At 36.9% G+C, this 8,270-nt stretch overlaps 1 pseudogene across 1 annotated transcript; it reads left to right on the forward strand.

Moving 5' to 3' along the window:
- Positions 1–2,218: 2,218 nt before the first annotated feature.
- LOC309634687 (heterogeneous nuclear ribonucleoprotein D0 pseudogene) lies at positions 2,219–3,351 on the forward strand (annotated as a pseudogene). The gene has a single exon. The product of its transcript is annotated as a heterogeneous nuclear ribonucleoprotein D0 pseudogene (transcript).
- Positions 3,352–8,270: the final 4,919 nt, after the last annotated feature.

Raw genomic sequence — 8,270 nt, forward strand, 5'->3', positions numbered from 1 at the left:
AATTGTAAATGTTTATGGACCCAACATAGGAGCACCTCAATACATAAGGCAAACACTAACAGCTATAAAAGGGGAAATTGACAGTAACACAATAATAGTAGGGGACTTTAACACCCCACTTTCATCAATGGACAGATCATCCAAAATGATAATAAATAAGGAAACACAAACTTTAAATGATACACTAAACAAGATGGAATTAATTGATATTTAATGGACATTCCATCCAAAAACAACAGAATACACATTCTTCTCAAGTCCTCATGGAACATTCTCTAGGATAGATCATATCTTGGGTCACAAATCAAGCCTTGGTAAATTTAAGAAAATTGAAATCATATCACGTATCTTTTCTGACAACAACGCTATGAGACTAGATATCAATTACAGGAAAAATCTGTAAGAAATACAAACACATGGAGACTAAACAACACACTACTTAATAACCAAGAGATCACTGAAGAAATCAAAGAAGAAATCAAAACATACCTAGAAACAAATGACAATGAAAACCCAATGACCCAAAACCTATGGGATGCAGCAAAAGCAGTTCTAAGAGGAAAGTTTATAGCTATACAAGCCTATGTTAAGAAACAAGAAACATCTTAAATAAACAACATAACCTTACACCTAAAGCAATTGGAGAAAGAAGACAAAAAACCCCCAAGGCTAGCAGAAGGAAAGAATTCATAAAGATCAGATCAGAAATAAATGTAAAAGAAATGAAGGAAATGATAGCAAAGATCAATAAAACTAAAAGCTGGTTCTTTGAGAAGATAAACAAAATTGATAAACCATTAGCCAGGCTTATCAAGAAAAAAAGGGAGAAGACTAAAATCAATAGAATTAGAAATGAAAAAGGAGAAGTAACAACGGACACTGCAGAAATACAAAGGATCATGAGAGAGTACTACAAGCAACTCTATGCCAATAAAATGGACAACCTGGAAGAAATGGACAAATTCTTAGAAATGCACAACCTTCCAAGAATGAACCAGGAAGAAATAGAAAATATGAACAGACCAATCACAAGCACTGAAATTGAAACTGTGATTAAAAATCTTCCAACAAACAAAAGCCCAGGACCAGGTGGCTTCACAGGGGAATTCTATCAAACATTTAGAGAAGAGCTAACACCTATCCTTCTCAAACTCTTCCAAAATATAGCAGAGGGAGGAACACTCACAAACTCATTCTATGAGGCCAACATCACTCTGATACCAAAACCGGACAAAGATGTCACAAAGAAAGAAAACTATAGGTCAATATCACTGATGAACATAGATGCAAAAATCCTCAACAAAATACTAGCAAACAGAATCCAACAACACATTAAAAGGATCATACTCTATGATCAAGTGGGGTTTATCCCAGGAATGCAAGGATTCTTCAATATACGCAAATCAATCAACGTGATACACCATATTAACAAATTGAAAGAGAAAAACCATATGATTATCTCAATAGATGCAGAGAAAGCTTTTGACATAATTCAACACCTATTTATGTTAAAAACACTGCAAAAAGTAGGCATAGAGGGAACTTTCCTAAACATAATAAAGTCCATATATGACAAACCCACAGCCAACATCGTCCTCAATGGTGAAAAACTGAAAGCAGTTCCACTAAGATCAGGAACAAGACAAGTTGCCCACTCTGACCACTATTATTCAACATAGTTTTGGAAGCTTTAGCCATAGCAATCGGAGAAGAAAAAGAAATAAAAGGAATCCTAATCGGAAAAGAAGAAGTAAAGCTGTCCCTGTTTGCAGATGACATGATACTATACATAGAGAATCCTATAGATGCTACCATAAAGCTACTAGAGCTAATCAATGAATTTGGTAAAGTAACAAGGTACAAAATGAATGCACAGAAATCTCTTGCATTCCTATACACTAATGATGAAATATCTGAAAGTGAAATTAAGAAAACACTCCCAGGGCCATTTTAGGTGGTCCGCGGCAATGCCATTAAAGCGAGGAGGAGGCAAGAGTGCCGCCGCTGCTTATTCTTTTTTAGTGCGGCGGACGAGAGTGGGAGTGCGCACCACACGAGAGTGGGAAGCAAGGGGGACAGGCTGGGGAGAGGCGCAGGAGCCTTTGCAACCATTTCTGTCTTGTTGTGTGCTTTGCGCAGTAGAGCGGGCTCACGGCAGTGGCAGGGATTACTTTGCTGCTAGTTTCGGTTCGCGGGCGGGTGTAGTCTCGGTGGTGTCGGAGGCAGTAGCACTATGTCGGAGGAGCAGTTCGGCAGGGACGGGGCAGCGGCAGCAGCAACAATGGCGGCGGTAGGCGGCTCAGTGGGTGAACAGGAGGGAGACATGGTGGTGGCGGCGCAGGGGGCAGCAGCGGCGGCGGGAAGCGGAGCCGGGACCAGGGGCGGAACCGTGGCCGGAGGCACCGAAGGAGGCAGCGCCGAGTCGGAGGGGGTGAAGATCGATGCCAGTAAGAACGAGGAGGATGAAGACCATTCAAAATCCTCCCCACGACACTCTGAAGCAGCGACGGCACAGCGGGAAGAATGGAAAATGTTTATAGGAGGCCTTAGCTGGGACACTACAAAGAAAGATCTGAAGGACTACTTCTCCAAATTTGGTGAAGTCGTAGACTGCACTCTGAAGTTAGATCCTATCACAGGGCGATCAAGGGGTTTTGGCATTGTGCTATTTAAAGAGTCGGCGAGTGTAGATAAGGTCATGGATCAGAAAGAACATAAATTGAATGGGAAGGTGATTGATCCTAAGAGGGCCAAAGCCATGAAAACAAAAGAGCCTGTTAAAAAAATTTTTGTTGGTGGCCTTTCTCCAGATACACCTGAAGAGGAAATAAGGGAGTACTTTGGTGGTTTTGGTGAAGTTGAATCCATAGAGCTCCCCATGGACAACAAGACCAATAAGAGGTGTGGATTCTGCTTTATTACCTTTAAGGAAGAGGAACAAGTGAAGAGGATAATGGAAAATACCACAATGTTGGTCTTAGTAAATGTGAAATAAAAGTAGCTATGTCGAAGGAACAGTATCAGCAACAGCAACAGTGGGGATCTAGAGGAGGATTTGCAGGAAGAGCTCGTGGAAGAGGTGGTGACCAGCAGAGTGGTTATGGGAAAGTATCCAGGCAAGGTGGTCATCAAAATAGCTACAAACCATACTAAATTATTCCATTTGCAACTTATCCCCAACAGGTGGTGAAGCAGTATTTTCCAAATTGAAGATTCATTTGAAGGTGACTCCTGCCACCTGCTAATAGCAGTTCAAACTAAATTTTTTGTATCAAGTCCCTGAATGGAAGTTTGATGTTGGGTCCCTCTGAAGTTTAATTCTGAGTTCTCATTAAAAGAAATTTACTTTCATTGTTTTATTTCTTAATTGCTATGCTTCAGAATCAATTTGTGTTTTATGCCCCACCCTCCCCAGTATTGTAGAGCAAGTCTCGTGTTAAAATACCAGTGTGACAGTGTCATGATGTAGTAGTGTCTTACTGGTTTTTAATAAATAGTTTTGTATAATAAAAAAAAAAAAAGAAAACACTCCCATTTACCATTGCAACAAAAAAAATAAAATATCTAGGAATAAACCTACCTAAGGAGACAGAAGACCTGTATGCAGAAAATTATAAGTCACTGATGAAAGAAATTAAAGATGATACAAATAGTTGCAGAGATATACCATGTTCTTGGATTGGAAGAATCAACATTGTGAAAATGACTCTACTACCCAAAGCAATCTATAGATTCAATGCAATCCCTATCAAGCTACTACTGGCATTTTTCACAGAACTTGAACAGAAAAAATCACAATTTGTATGGAAACACAAAAGACCCCAAATAGCCAAAGCAATCTTGAGAAAGAAAAACAGAGCTGGAGGAATCAAGCTCCCTACTTCAGACTATACTACAAAGCGACAGTAATCAAGACAGTATGGTACTGGCACAAAAACAGAAATATAGATCAATGGAACAGGATACAAAGCCCAGAGATAAACCCACACACATATGGTCACCTTACCTTTGATAAAGGAGGCAAGAATATACAATGGAGAAAAGACAGCCTCTTCAATAAGTGGTGCTGGGAAAACTGGACAGCTACATGTAAAAGAATGAAATTAGAACACTCCCTAGCACCATACACAAAAATAACCAAAAATGTATTAAAGACCTAAATGTAAGCCAGACACCATCAAACTCTTAGAGGAAAACATAGGCAGAACACTGACATAAATCACAGCAAGATCCTTTTAGACCCACATCCTAGAGAAATGGAAATAAAAACAAAAATAAACAAATGGGACCTAATGAAACTTAAAAGCTTTTGCACAGCAAAGGGAACCATAAACAAGACGAAAAGACAACCCTCAGAATCGGAGAAAATATTTTCAAATGATGCAACTGACAAAGGATTAATCTCCAAAACATACAAGCAAATCATGCAGTTCAATATCAAAAAAAAAAAAAAAAACTTAATCCAAAAAGGGCAGAAGACCTAAATAGACATTTCTCCAAAGAAGATGTACAGATTGCCAACAAACACATGAAAGAATGCTCAACATCATTAATCATTAGAGAAATGCAAAATAAAACTACAGTGAGATATCATCTCACACTGGTCAGAATGGCCATCATCAAAAAATCTACAAATAAGAAATGCTGGAGAGGGTGTGGAGAAAAGGGAACCCTCTTGCACTGTTGATGGGAATGTAAATTGATACAGCAACTATGGAGAACAGTGTGGAGGTTCCTTAAAAAACTAAAAATAGAACTACCCTATGACCCAGCAATCCCACTACTGGGCATATACCCTGAGAAAACCAAAATTCAAAAAGAGTCATGTATCAAAATGTTCATTGCAGCTCTACTTACAGTAGCCAGGACATGGAAGCAACCTAAATGTCCATCAACAGATGAATGGATAAAGAAGATGTGGCACATGTATACAATGGAATATTACTCAGCCCTAAAAAGGAACGAAACTGAGTTATTTGTAGTGATGTGGATGGACCTAGAGTCTGTCATACAGAGTGAAGTAAGTCAGAAAGAGAAAAACAAATACCATATGCTAACACATATATATGGAATCTAAAAAAAAAAAAAAAGAAAAGAAAAAGAAAAAAATAATGATCAGAAGAACCTAGGGGCAAGATGGGAATAAAGATGCAGACCTACTAGAGAATGGACTTGAGGACATGGGGAGGGGGAGGGGGAAGCTGGGATGAAGTGAGAGAGTGGCATGGACATATATACACTACCAAACTTAAAATAGATAGCTAGTGGGAAGCAGCCATATAGCACAGGGAGATCAGCTCTGTACTTTGTGACCACTTAGAGGGGTGGGATAGGGAGGGTGGGAGGGAGGGAGATGCAAGAGGGAAGAGATATGGGGATATATATATATGTATAACTGATTCACTTTGTTATAAAGCAGAAATTAATGCACCACTGTAAAGTAATTTTACTCCAATAAAGATGTTAAAAAATAAAAATAAAAAACCTATCATTGACCTTATATTAAAAAAAATAAATAAAAATAAAAATAAGTGGTGCTGGGAAAACTGGACAGCTACATGTAAAAGAATGAAATTAGATCACTCCCTAACACCACACACAAAAAGAAACTCAAAATCACGGCCCATCTTAACTAGCAACCCTGATTCTGTACCTTTTCATAACCAACAAAGCAATTGTCAGCCCAGATTATTTGAGCATTTTTGTCACCCTTAAGCAGAATGTAAGATTTTGAAGACAAGAGACAATTTTTATTTATTTTTTCTCCATCATACTGTGGTTTCTCCTTACCTGCCATTTAACTTTCCATGGTTTTTGTTACCCTCAGTCAACTGCAGTCTGAAAACATTAAATGGAAATTTCCCAAAATAAGTAATTCATAAGATTTGAATTTCACACCATTCTGAGTAGTGTGATGAAGTCTCTTGCTCTTCCCTCCATCCTTACTGGGATTCCCAACCAACAGCAACATCCTGGCTCAGTGATCAGGGATCACCTGAAGCAGATGGTCCTCCTTCTGACATATCTTCAGAAGGTCAATAGTAGCCTAACACTACCTAACAATGTCTACATCATTCACTTCATTTCAACTCATCACATAGGTGTCTTATCACGTCATCACAGGAAAGGTGAGTAGAATACAATAAAATATTTTGAGAGAGAAACACCACATTCATATAAGTTTTATTGCAGTATACTGTTATAATTGTTCTAATTTATTATTAGTTTTTGTTGTTAATCTCTTACTGTTCCTAATTTATAAATTAAGCTTTATCATTAGGTAGGTATATAATGGAAAAAACATTCTGCATATGGGATTCCATACTAAATGCAGATTCAGATATCCACAGGGGGTCTTGAAACCTCATGGGAAAATGTTGTCTAGGTATATGTCAAGTGCATTTGCTACAGGATGCTGTGTGAATATGTGGACTGTGAGAATACACTTTAGAGCTGCTGAAGAGGAAACACCCAGGTACAATTTATATGTTCAAACATTTCAGATTTCAAATATAATTGATCTTTAATTTGCCTAAAATATCCAAAGTGGATTTAAAACTGAAGACGGCCCATATTTTATGTTTAACAAAAAATTGCTTTATCTTATAAATTCTTTTAATTAAAATAATTAATGTCTATTAATGAGTATGTTTTTACATGATGAATAATATATTACTCATCAAGAAAAATAAGTTTTTTAGTACTGAAGGCAGGCTACTACATTTTCCTTTGGGTTTATTATTTATATTTGTATTTTCATCAATTTACATACTGAGATATGTAGAGTATGTGTAATATGGTTATGCAGGGTTGCATTTAACATATCTGTGAAAAATGATTTGTTTTCAAAACAGAAGTATTACTGTTAATGAGATTTAGAGCAAAAATTATCTTAAGTAGATAGTGTTATAAAACTTTACCCTCTACATGTGTCCTAGGGGAAGACTCTAACATCATCCCTAAAACCACTCCCAATCCTTTCTGCTACCCATTTTCATTTTCTGTCTTCATTAAGCTTTTTTACTTTAAATAATAATTATTTTAGTTTTCTTAAATATTTTATTCCACTACTATACTTCTGTTTTGTCATATTTTATACCTTCTAGAGCTTAAAGATTACTTATTTTAAATTTCCCTACACTGTGTTCTAATTATATATATATATATATATATATATATATATATATATATATACACACACATATATACATATACCATAGATTTTTCTAATGTAACACTCTTATTGTGGTTTGTTTTTGAATTGAATTTCTAAAATTCCCATAGGGCTTCCCTGGTGGCGCAGTGGTTGAGAATCTGTCTGCCAATGCAGGGGACACGGGTTCGAGCCCTGGTCTGGGAAGATCCCACATGCTGCGGAGCAACTGGGCCCGTAAGCCACAACTACTGAGCCTGTGCGTCTGGAGCCTGTGCTCCGCAACAAGAGAGGCCGCGATAATGAGAGGCCCACGCACTGTGATGAAGAATGGCCCCCGCTTGCCACAACTAGAGAAAGCCTTCACACAGAAACGAAGACCCAACACAGCCATAAAAATAAATAAATAAATAAATAAATAGATAGATAGATAGATAGATAGATATATTTAAAATGATGTCTGCAACCAAAACTACACCCCTGGTTAGAGTTACATCTGTTCAATTCAGCTCCCCTTCATTTAAAAATAAAATAATATAAAATAAAATGTCCATAATGTGGAGATTTGGGGTTGAATATAATTTAATTACCATTTATCTCATTACATATTATATTTTTATGAAGTATAAGAATATATTTTATTTTATATATTTATTTGTCTAAATAGACCTTTTGTATTGAATTGCATTCTCATTTATGTCCTATTATAAGACAATTGTTAAATGCATTCTATTGACATTTGAAAAGCATGTACGTTTTTTGCTGATAATAAATTTATCAATATCCATAAATATCTATTTTAACCAGATTTGTATTACACATATATAAATATATAGTCATCCATATTCATTATGATGTCAAATATATAGTATTCACTTTTGCTACTGTATCATATATAATGCTGTTATAAAGGTCTTATGTGAAACTTTTCCTATTAATTTTGCTCTACTACAATTAAGATCCATGGAGATCTCCAGTGACCACTATAATTTTTCTGCCTAACTTCTCCTGTCCCCTGAGCATTTAAAATCGTTGCTGGGCACCTAGAAGATGCATAGTCTGGACCGCACACTCTAGGCATCCCCACTGCAGCGAGCTGGACAGTGGCTTTACTCTG

This window comes from Balaenoptera borealis (assembly GCF_965194805.1).
Source record: "Balaenoptera borealis genome assembly, chromosome: 9".
Taxonomy (NCBI): Eukaryota; Metazoa; Chordata; class Mammalia; order Artiodactyla; family Balaenopteridae; genus Balaenoptera; species Balaenoptera borealis.